This window comes from Nicotiana tomentosiformis, chromosome 1 (genome assembly GCF_000390325.3).
Source record: "Nicotiana tomentosiformis chromosome 1, ASM39032v3, whole genome shotgun sequence".
Lineage (NCBI taxonomy): Eukaryota > Viridiplantae > Streptophyta > Magnoliopsida > Solanales > Solanaceae > Nicotiana > Nicotiana tomentosiformis.
In genome coordinates, this window is record NC_090812.1 from 40,264,428 (window position 1) to 40,275,019 (window position 10,592).

Consider the following 10,592-nt stretch of genomic DNA (forward strand, 5'->3'; position numbering starts at 1 on the left):
AACAGTCATACTGACCTACTGTAGATGCTCAAATTACTTACGGAATTCCTCTCTCAGTGTGATTGGGAGGAACTTCTCCAGAAATAGCTAAGAGAACTGCTCTAGGTAAGTGCATGCGATCCGATTGGTCGGGTCAATGTATAATCTCTCCACCACCTCTTAGCGGAACTCGTTATCTGAAATACAGCAAAATCAACCACATTGGTCTCAACTATACCCATGTTCCGCAGCACCTCGTGACAGCGTTCAAGATAACCCAGTGGGTCCTCAGAAGGTGTAATACTGAAGTGAACTGGAAAGAGCTTAGTAAACTTATCCAGTCTCAATAAGTCCTCAAAAGACATGGCGGGCCAATCACCGGTATGTGCCGTAACAACTGGCTGAACTACCCCAACTGGCAGGGCTGCTGGAGCCTGATTCTGGGGAGTCATCTGCTCTGGAGCGGGAGTAGTGGGAGTTTGTGATGACCCAAAAGGTCATCTTATGTCTTAGAACTTGAATATGCGCTCTTAAGCCTTAAAATCTCATTTTTACCCTTCTCGATTTGTGTGCACAGTCTGGTCATGTTTCCGGAAAAGCTTTATGTTAAAAATTGATGAAAACAAGAATTTATGCCTTAAAAGTTGATTTTATTTGACTTCGGTCAACATTTTTGGTAAACGGGTCTGGATCCGTGTTTTGACGGTCTTGGTGGATCCGTATTGAATTATGGGACCTGGGCGTATACACGGAATCAAATTCGGAGGTCGCTAGCTTGAGTTATGAATTTTTGATGAAAATTAAAGGTCTGAAAATTATATATTTTTAAGAATTGATTGATTTATGGCATTGTTAGTACCAGGTCCGTATTTTGGTTCCGAAGCCTGGTACAGATTTATTATGATATTTAAGGCTTGTCTGTGAAATTTGGTGAGAAACGGAGTTGATTTGACGTGATTCGGACGTCTAGTTGAGATGATAGGAATTTTAAAGTGTTCTTGAGAATTTCAATTGATTTGGTGCTAAATTCGCAGTTCTAGGTGTTATTTTGGCAATTTGATCGCGCGAGCAAGTCTGTATGATGTTTTTAAACTTATGTGCATGTTTGGTTTGGAGCCCCGAGGGCTCGGGTGAGTTTCGGATAGGCCACGGGATGTTTTGGACTTGGGAAAAATATGGTTTTCTGCAGATTCTGGTGTCTGGCATATCCTTCTTCGCGTTCGCGAAGGTGTTCTCGCAAACGCGAAGAGTAAACTGGGGAGGCTGGGACTTCTTCTTTAAGAACGCAAAGGCCTGGTCGCGAACGCGAAGTGATGGGGGATTTACCCTTCGCAAACGCGACCGGCTCATCGCGAACGCGAAGCAATTGGGGACCTGGGGGAGGGTTGGTCTTTTCTTCATCGCGAACGCAAGCAATGTCTCGCGAACGCGAAGGCTAGGGGGAGTAACCATCGCAACGCGAGCAGGGTCTCGCGAACATGAAGGCTTGGCAGCCTATACACTTCACAAATGTGACAGTGCTCTCGTGAACTCGATGAACACTGTCGCCCAGCACTTAACAGAATCCAAACACGGGATTTAGCAAAAAAATTATTTTTCTCAAAAACCAAACAGTGTGAGGCGATATTTCAAGAGCCATTTTTTCCCCAAAGTATTGGTAAGTGATTCTAAATCATTTCCTTTCAATTACCCATTACATTTCTTGAATTATCAACCTAAAATCTAGAGTTTTCATGGTAGAACTAGGGGTTAGGGTAGAAAACTAGGGATTTCGGAAATTTGGGAATTTAGACCTCAATTTGAGGTCGGATTCCAAAACTAATTACATATTCGGGCTCGAGGGTTAATGGGTAAATGGATTTTGGTCCGAACCCCAGGTTTTTACCAAGCGGGACCGGGGTCGATTTTTTGACTTTTTGGAGGAAATTTTGGGAAATTTAATGTATGCAATATAATTGATTTCTTTAGCAATATTTGATATTATTGAGTTATTTTTGAATAGATACGAGTGGTTTGGAGGTGAATTCCAAAGGAAAAACTGTGATTGAGAATTAAGTGGCATTCGGAGCGAGGTACGTGTTGTGTCTAACCCTGACTTGAGAAAATTAGGAACCTTAGATTATTTGCTAAGTGAAATTCATGTGAGCGGCGTATATGTGAGGTGAGGAGTACTTATGCGCCGCCAATTTACCTATATTCCATGTTTCTTCCGTTTTCTTATATTGTCTCTTTCCTATGCCTAATTGCTACATGTTTATACTAGTGTTGTTAAATTGATCGTCATTATCATGGTTACGGATTTTCTGTTGGTAATAGAGTATTCATTTAAAAGTTGAGATTTATATTGTGGAGCCAAATGTTGAAGTAAGGTTTGTACTTGCTATTCTATCTCCTTGTTGTTATTTATGCATTGCATTATGGTAAGGGAGAGTGTTAATGCATGAAGGGTGATGCAGTGCCATATTGTGAGTATTAATACACGAAGGGTGATGTCGTGCCATATTGTGAGTATTAATGCACGAAGGGTGATGTCGTGCCATATTGTGAGTGTTAATGCACGAAGGGTGATGTCGTGTCATATTGTGAGTGTAAAATCACGAAGGGTGATGTCGTTCCATGATATGAGATTTAATGCACAAAGGGTGATGTCGTGCCGTTTCTATTAATTTTATGGTGAGATTGAGAGTAAAAGCACGAAGGGTGATGCCGTGCATTTTTCCTTTACTATATTCACTATTCCTATTGATTCATGGTATATTGACTGCTCCGGTGATCATTCTGTTGTAGTTCTTTATCTTGTATTCCCCTCAATATGTTCCCCTCCCGACATTTCCTGTTTAGTTATTCATTTCTGTTATTTGTATATACACTATTAAATTGTACATGTTGAATTGTAGGTGCCTTGCCTTAGCCTCGTCACTACTTCGTCAAGGTTAGGCTCGACACTTACCAGTACATGGGGTCGATTGTATTGATACTGCACTCTACACTTTCTGTGCAGATTTTGATACTGGCTCGGGTTGATCGAGATTTTTGCTATTGGTCCGCTGTCCGAAGACTCAAGGTAGATCTGTCGGCGTTGACAGACCTTGAAGTCCCCGTCTATCTTTTCTATTCTACTGTTTCTTTCATTTAGATAGCTGTATTTCTTTCAGACTATTACTTGTAGTAAATTCTAGAATGCTCGTGAATTGTGACTCCAGATCCGGGTGGTAGTAATTAATACAGTTTTATGATATTCCGCACTTATTATATTTCATCTTAGTTAATTATTGTTAATTACTTAATGGGAATAAGGAATTGGTTTAATGATTCTCTAACGTTAGCTTGCCTAGCAAGTGAAATGTTAGGCGCCATCACGGTCTTGTCGGTGGGAAATTTTGGGTCGTGACAGTTGGTATCAAAGCCCTAGGTTTCCTAGGTCTCACGATTCACGAGCAAGCTTAGTAGAGTCTGGAGGATCGTTACGGACACATCTGTGCTTATCTTCAAGAGGCTATGAAGTTTAGGAACAAGTTTCACTTCTATTCTTCTTTGTCATGCGACTTTGCTTTCTCAATGCTGATTGACCTCTTCTACTCTTATTCTCTCACAGATGGCGCGAACACGTACCGCTTCCTCAGCTGAGCAACAACCAGAGCCTCCAGTGGTAGCTCCTACGCGGGGCAGAGGTCAAGGCCGAGGCCGTGCCAGAGGCCGAGGCATGGGAAGGGCTCAGCCTAGAGCCAGAGAAGCAGCCCCAGCAGTGGAGCCTCAGATAGAGGTTGTCGAGGAGGTTCCAGCCCAGACTGTTCCTACCAGACCAGCTCAGGTTCTGGAGGGGTTCATTGCTACCCCAACACTTCAGGACGCTTTGGTCTGTTTGGTGGGCCTTATGGAGAGTGTGGCCCAGACTGGCGCATTTCCCATGGCACCAGCAGTCTCTCAGGCTAGAGGAGGAGCCCAGACTCCCTCTACTCCCGCTCCGGAGCAGATAGCTCCCCAGTATCAGGCTCCAGCAGCTCAGCCAGTCGGATTAGTTCAGCCGGTTATTGCGGCACAGGTCGGAGATGGGCCAGCTATGTCTTCTGAGGATTTATAGAGATTGGATAGGTTTACCAAGCTCTTTCATGTTCACTTCAGTGGTGCTCCTTTAGAGGACCCCCAGGAATATCTTGACAGCTGTCACGAGGTTCTACAAAACATGGGTATAGTGGAGACCAATGGGGTCGATTTTGTTGCATTTCATATGACTGGTTCCTCCAAGAAGTGGTGGAGAGATTACTTGTTGACCAGACTAGCTGGGTCGCCTACTCTTACTTGGGACCAGTTCTCTCAGCTCTTCATTGAGAAGTTTCTGCCTATCACATTGAGAGAGGAGCGTCGCCATCAGTTTGAGCATCTCTAGCAGAGCGGTATGATTGTTACTTGGTATGAGACCCGTTTTGTGGATTTGGCCCGTCATGTTATTCTTCTGCTTCCCACCGAGAGAGAGAGAGAGAGAGGGTAAGGAGGTTTATTGATGGAGTTGCTCAGCCTATCAGATTGTAGATGGCTAAGGAGACTGGGAGTGAGATTTCTTTTTAGGCGGCTACTAATATCGCCAGATGAGTCGAAATGGTTCTTACTCAGGGACGTCAGGGGTCTGACAAGAGACCTCATTATTCCGGTGAGTTCAGCGGTGCCTCATCTAGAGGCAGGAGTACTTTTGGTAGAGGCCATCCTCCCAGGCCATTTCATTCAGCACTCCAGACATCCCACGGTGCCTCAGGTGGTCGTGGCCCTCAGATGCATTATTCCGACCAGCTAGCCTACGGTGCACCACCAGCTCCTATTAGTACACCTCCACTCCAGAGTTATCAGGGTGGTTATTCAGGTGGACGGGGTCAATTTCAGGGTCAGCAATCATAGCAGTTGAGGTTATGTTATACTTGTGGTGATCCGAGGCACATTGATAGATTTTGCCCTAGGGCAACAGGCAGCTCACAGCACCAGAGTTCTCGTGCCATGGTTCTGGCACCAGTTGCTGCACCACCTACTCAGCCAGCCAAAGGCAGGGGTCAGACAGTTAGAGGTAGAGGCCAGACTGCTAGAGGTGGAGGTCAGGACGTTAGAGGTGGAGACCAGCCAGTTAGAGGTCGTCCCCAGGACGTAGTTCAGGGTGGTGGGGCTCAGCCCCGGTGTTATGCTTTTTCAGTCAGGCCTGAGGCTGAGTCATCTGACGTTGTTATCACAAGTACTGTTTTAGTTTGCAATAGAGATGCTTCAGTTCAATTTGATCCGGGATCTACTTACTCCTATGTGTCATCCTATTTTGCTTCCTATTTGGTTGTGCCACATGATTCTTTGAGTGCTCTTATGTATGTGTCCACACCAGTGGGAGATGCTATTGTTGTAGATCGTGTTTATCGTTCGTGTGTGGTCACCATTGGGAGTCTTGAGACTCGTGTAGACCTTTTACTTCTTGATATGGTTGATTTTGATGTCATACTGGGTATGGATTAGTTGTCACCTTATCATGCTATATTAGATTGTCACGCCAAGACGGAGACCTTAGCTTTGCAGGGGTTGCCCATATTAGAGTGGAGAGGGAATCTTGGCCATTCTACCAGTAGGGTTATCTCTTATGTGAAGGCTCGGCATAAGGTCGAGAAGGGGTGTCTAGCTTATTTGGCTTATGTCCGCGATTCTAGTGCGGAGGTTCCTTCCATGGATTCAGTGCCGGTTGTTCGTGAGTTTCCAGAGTTATTTCCTGCAGACCTACCGGGGATGCCACCCGATAGGGATATTGATTTCTGCATTGATTTGGCTCCGGACACTCAGCCCATTTCCATTCCGCCATACCGCATGGCCCCACCAGAGTTGAAAGAATTGAAGGAACAGTTACAATATTTGCTTGATAACGGCTTTATTAGACCTAGTGTCTCACCCTGGGGTGCACCAGTGTTGTTTGTGAAGAAGAAATATGGATTGATGAGGATGTGTATAGATTATCGGTAGTTGAATAAAGTCACCATCAAGAACAAGTATCCATTGCTGAGGATTGATGATTTATTTGATCAGCTCCAGGGTGCCAAGGCATATTCAAAGAGATCTGGCTACCATCAGTTGAGGATTAGGGCATCTGATATCCCTAAGACAGCTTTTCGGACTCGGTATGGGCATTATGAGTTTCTAGTGATGTCATTTGGGCTGATAAATGCCCCAGTAGCATTCATGGATTTGATGAACCGGGTGTTCAAACCCTACTTGGATTCCTTTGTGGTTATGTTTATTGATGATATCTTGATCTACTCCCACAGTCGAGAGGAGCATGAGCAGCATATTCGGATCATTCTTCAGACTCTGAAAGACAGCCAGTTATATGCTAAATTCTCAAAATGCGAGTTTTGGTTGAGTTCAGTTGCTTTCTTGGGTCACGTTCTATCAGCAGAGGGTATTCAGGTGAATCCTAAGAAGATTGAGGCAGTTCAGAACTGGCCTAGACTCACAACAGCTACAGAGATCCGTAGTTTCCTGGGTTTGGCGAGCTATTAATGTAGATTTGTGGAGGGGTTTTCATCCATAGCAGACCCATTGACTAGATTGAACCAGAAGGGTGCCCCGTTCAGGTGGTCAGACAAGTGTGAAGCGAGCTTTCAGAAGCTCAACACAGCTTTGACTACGGCACCGATATTGGTGTTACCCACAGGTTCAGGATCTTATAGAGTATATTGTGACACATCTCGTATTGGTCTGGGTGCGGTATTGATGCAGGGTGGCAAGGTTATTGCATATGCTTCACGGCAGCTGAAGGTTCACGAGAAGAATTACCTTATTCATGATCTAGAGCTGGCAGCCATTGTTCACGCGCTGAAGATTTGGAGGCACTATCTTTACGGCATGCCATGTGAGGTATTCACTGATCATCGGAGCTTGCAGTATTTGTTCAAGCATAAGGAACTCAATTTGAGGCAGAGGAGGTGGCTGGAGCTATTGAAAGACTACGATATCACCATATTGTATCATCTCGGGAAGGCCAAAGTAGTGGCCGATGCCTTGAGTCGAAAGTCAGCCAGTATGGGCAGCCTTGCTTATATTCTAGTTAGTGAGAGACCACTAGCATTGGATGTTCAGGCCCTGGCCAACCAGTTCGTGAGGTTCGATGTTTCTGAGCCCAGCCGTGTTCTAGCTTGTACAGTTGCTCAATCTTCTTTGTTTGAGCGCATCAGAGATCGATAGGATGACGATCCTCATTTACCTGTCCTTAGAGACATAGTGCGACACGGTGGTGCCAAGCAGGTTACTGTTGGAGATGATGGAGTTTTGAGGATGCAGGGTCCTATTTGTCTGCCTAATGTGGATGGACTTCGTGAGTTGATTCTTGAGGAGTCCCACAGTTCCCGGTATTTTATTCATCCGGGCACCGCCAAGATGTATTAGGACTTGAGGCAGCATTATTGGTGGAGGCAAATGAAGAAAGACATAGTTGCATATATAGCTCGGTGTCTAAATTGCCAGCAAGTAAAGTACGAGCATCAAAGACCTGGTGGTTTGCTTCATTCCTGAGTGGAAGTGGGAGCATATCACTAGGGATTTTGTTGTTAGACTTTCACGAAATCAGAGGAAGTTCGATGTAGTTTGGTTCATTGTGGACAGGCTGACTAAGTCAGCGCATTTTATTCCTGTAGCAGTTACCTATTCCCCAGAGCGGTTGGCAGAGATTTACATTCGTGAGATCGTCCGTCTTCACGGGGTGACCGTGTCTATCATTTCTGATCGAGGTACGCAGTTCACCTCTCACTTCTGGAGGTCATTACATCATGAGTTGGATACGCTGGTTGAGTTGAGCACAGCATTCCATCCTCATACGGACTGGCAGTCCGAGCGCACTAATCAGATCTTGGAGGATATGCTTCACGCATGTGTTATAGACTTCGGAGGATCGTGGGATCAGTTCTTGCCCCTTGTAGAGTTTGCCTACAACAACAGCTACCAGTCGACCATTCAGATGGCTCCCTATGAGGCATTATATGGTAGGCGGTGCCGGTCTCCAGTTGGGTGGTTCGATCCGGGAGAGGCTCGATTGTTGGGCACACACTTAGTACAGGATGCCTTGGATAAGGTCAAGATTATCCAGGATCGGCTTCGCATAGCTCAGTCCAGGCAGAAGAGTTATGCCGACCGTAGAGTTTGTGATATTACATTCATGGTCGGAGAGAGAGTGTTAATTCGGGTATCACCCATGAAGAGTGTAATGAGGTTCGGAAAGAAGGGCAAGTTGAGCCCTAGGTATATCGAACCTTTTGAGATTCTGGAGAGAGTGGGAGAGGTGGCTTACAGGCTTGCGTTACCACCTAGTTTAGCAGTTGTTTATCTGGTATTCCACGTGTCCATGCTTCGAAAGAATCACGGCAATCCGCCCCATATGTTAGATTTCAGCTCTATCTAGTTGGACAAGGATTTGACTTACGAGGAGGAGCCGGTGGCTATTTTAGCCCGACAAGTTCGCCAGTTGAGATCAAAGAGTTACCCTTCAGTTCGAGTGCAGTGGAGAGGTCAGCCTATTAAGGCAGCTACTTGGGAGTCCGAGTTCGATATGCGGAGTAGATATCCCCACCTTTTCACCAGCTCAGGTACTATTCTATGTCTGTTCGAGGACGAACGAATGTTTTAGAGGTGGAGAATGTGATGACCCAAAAGGTTATCTTATGTTTTAGAACTCGAATATGTGCTCTTAAACCTTAAAAATCTCATTTTTACCCTCCTCGATTTGCATGCGCAGTCCGGGCATATTTCCGGAAAAGCTTTATGTTGAAAATTGATGAAAATAAGAATTTATGTCTTAAAAGTTGATTTTATTTTATTTCGGTTAGCATTTTTGATAAATGAGCCTGGATCCATGTTTTGACAGTCCCGGTGGGTCCGTATCAAATTATGGGACCTAGGCGTATGCCCGAAATCGAATTCGGAGGTCCCTAGCTTGAGTTGTGAATTTTTGATGAAAATTAAAAGTTTGAAAATTATTTATTTTTAAGAATTGATTGATGTTTGGCATTGTTAGTACCGGGTCCGTATTTTAGTTCCGGAGCCCGGTACAGGTTCATTATGATATTTAAAACTTGTCTGTGAAATTTGGTGAGAAACGGAGTAGATTTGACGTGATTCGGACGTCCAGTTGAGAAGATAGGAATTTTAAAGTGTTCTTGAGAATTTTATTTGATTTGGTGCTAAATTCGGAGTTCTAGGTGTTATTTTTGCGATTTGATCGCGCGAGCAGGTCCGTATGATTTTTTTAGACTTGTGTGCATGTTTAGTTTGGAGCCCTGAGGGCTTGGGTGAGTTTCGGATAGGCCATGGGATGTTTTGGACTTGGGAAAAATCTGGTTTTCTGCAGATTCGGGTGTCTGGCAAATCCTTCTTCGCGTTCGTGAAGGTCCTCTCACAAACGCGAAGAGTAAACTGGGGAGGCTGAGACTTCTTCTTCGTGAACGCGAAGGCCTGTCCACTAACGCGAAGTGATGGGGGATTTACCCTTCTTGAACGCGACCGGCTCATCGCGAACGCGAAGCACGTGGGGACCTGGGGGGAGGGGGGTTGGTCGTTCTTTCATCGCGAACGCGAGCAATGTCTCGCGATCGTGAAGGCCAGGGGGAGTAACCATCGCGAACGCGAGCAGGGTCTCGTGAACGCGAAGTCTTGGCAGCCTATTCTCTTTGCGAACGCGACAGTGCTCTCGCGAACGCAATGTACACTGTCGCCCAGCACTTAACAGGATCCAAACACGAGATTTAGCCAAAAAAGCACTTTTCTCAAAAACCAAACGGTGTGATGCGATTTTTCAAGAGCCATTTCTTCCCCAAAGTGTTGGTAAGTGATTCTAAATCATTTTCTTTCAATTACCCATTACATTTCTTGAATTATCAACCTAAAATCTAGAGCTTTCATGGTAGAATTAGGGGTTAGGGTAGAAAACTAGGGATTTCGGAAATTTGGGAATTTAGACCTCAATTTGAGGTCGGATTCCAAAACTAATTACATATTCGGGCTCGGGGGTGAATGGGTAAATGGATTTTGGTCCGAACCTCGGGTTTTGACCAAGCGGGCCCAGGGTCGATTTTTTGACTTTTTGGAGGAAAATTTGGGAAATTTAATTTATGCAATATAATTGATTTCTTTAGAAATATTTGATATTATTGAGTTGTTTTTGAATAGATACGAGTGGTTTGGAGGTGAATTCCAAAGGAAAAGCTGTGATTGAGAATTAAGTGGCATTCGGAGCGAGGTACGTGTTGTGTCTAACCCTGACTTGAGGAAATTAGGAACCTTAGATTATTTGCTAAGTAAAATTCATGTGAGCGGCGTATATGTGAGGTGAGGAGTACTTATGCGCCGCCAATTTACCTGTATTCCATGTTTCTTCCATTTTCTTATATTGTCTCTTTCCTATGCCTAATTGCTATATGTTTATACTAGTGTTGTTAAATTGATCATCATTATCATGGTTACGGATTTTCTGTTGGTAATAGAGTATTCATTTAAAAGTTGAGATTTATATTGTGGAGCCAAATGTTGAAGGTTTGTACTTATTATTCTATCTCCCTATTGTTATTTATGCACTGCATTATGGTAAGGGAGAGTGTTAATGCACGAAG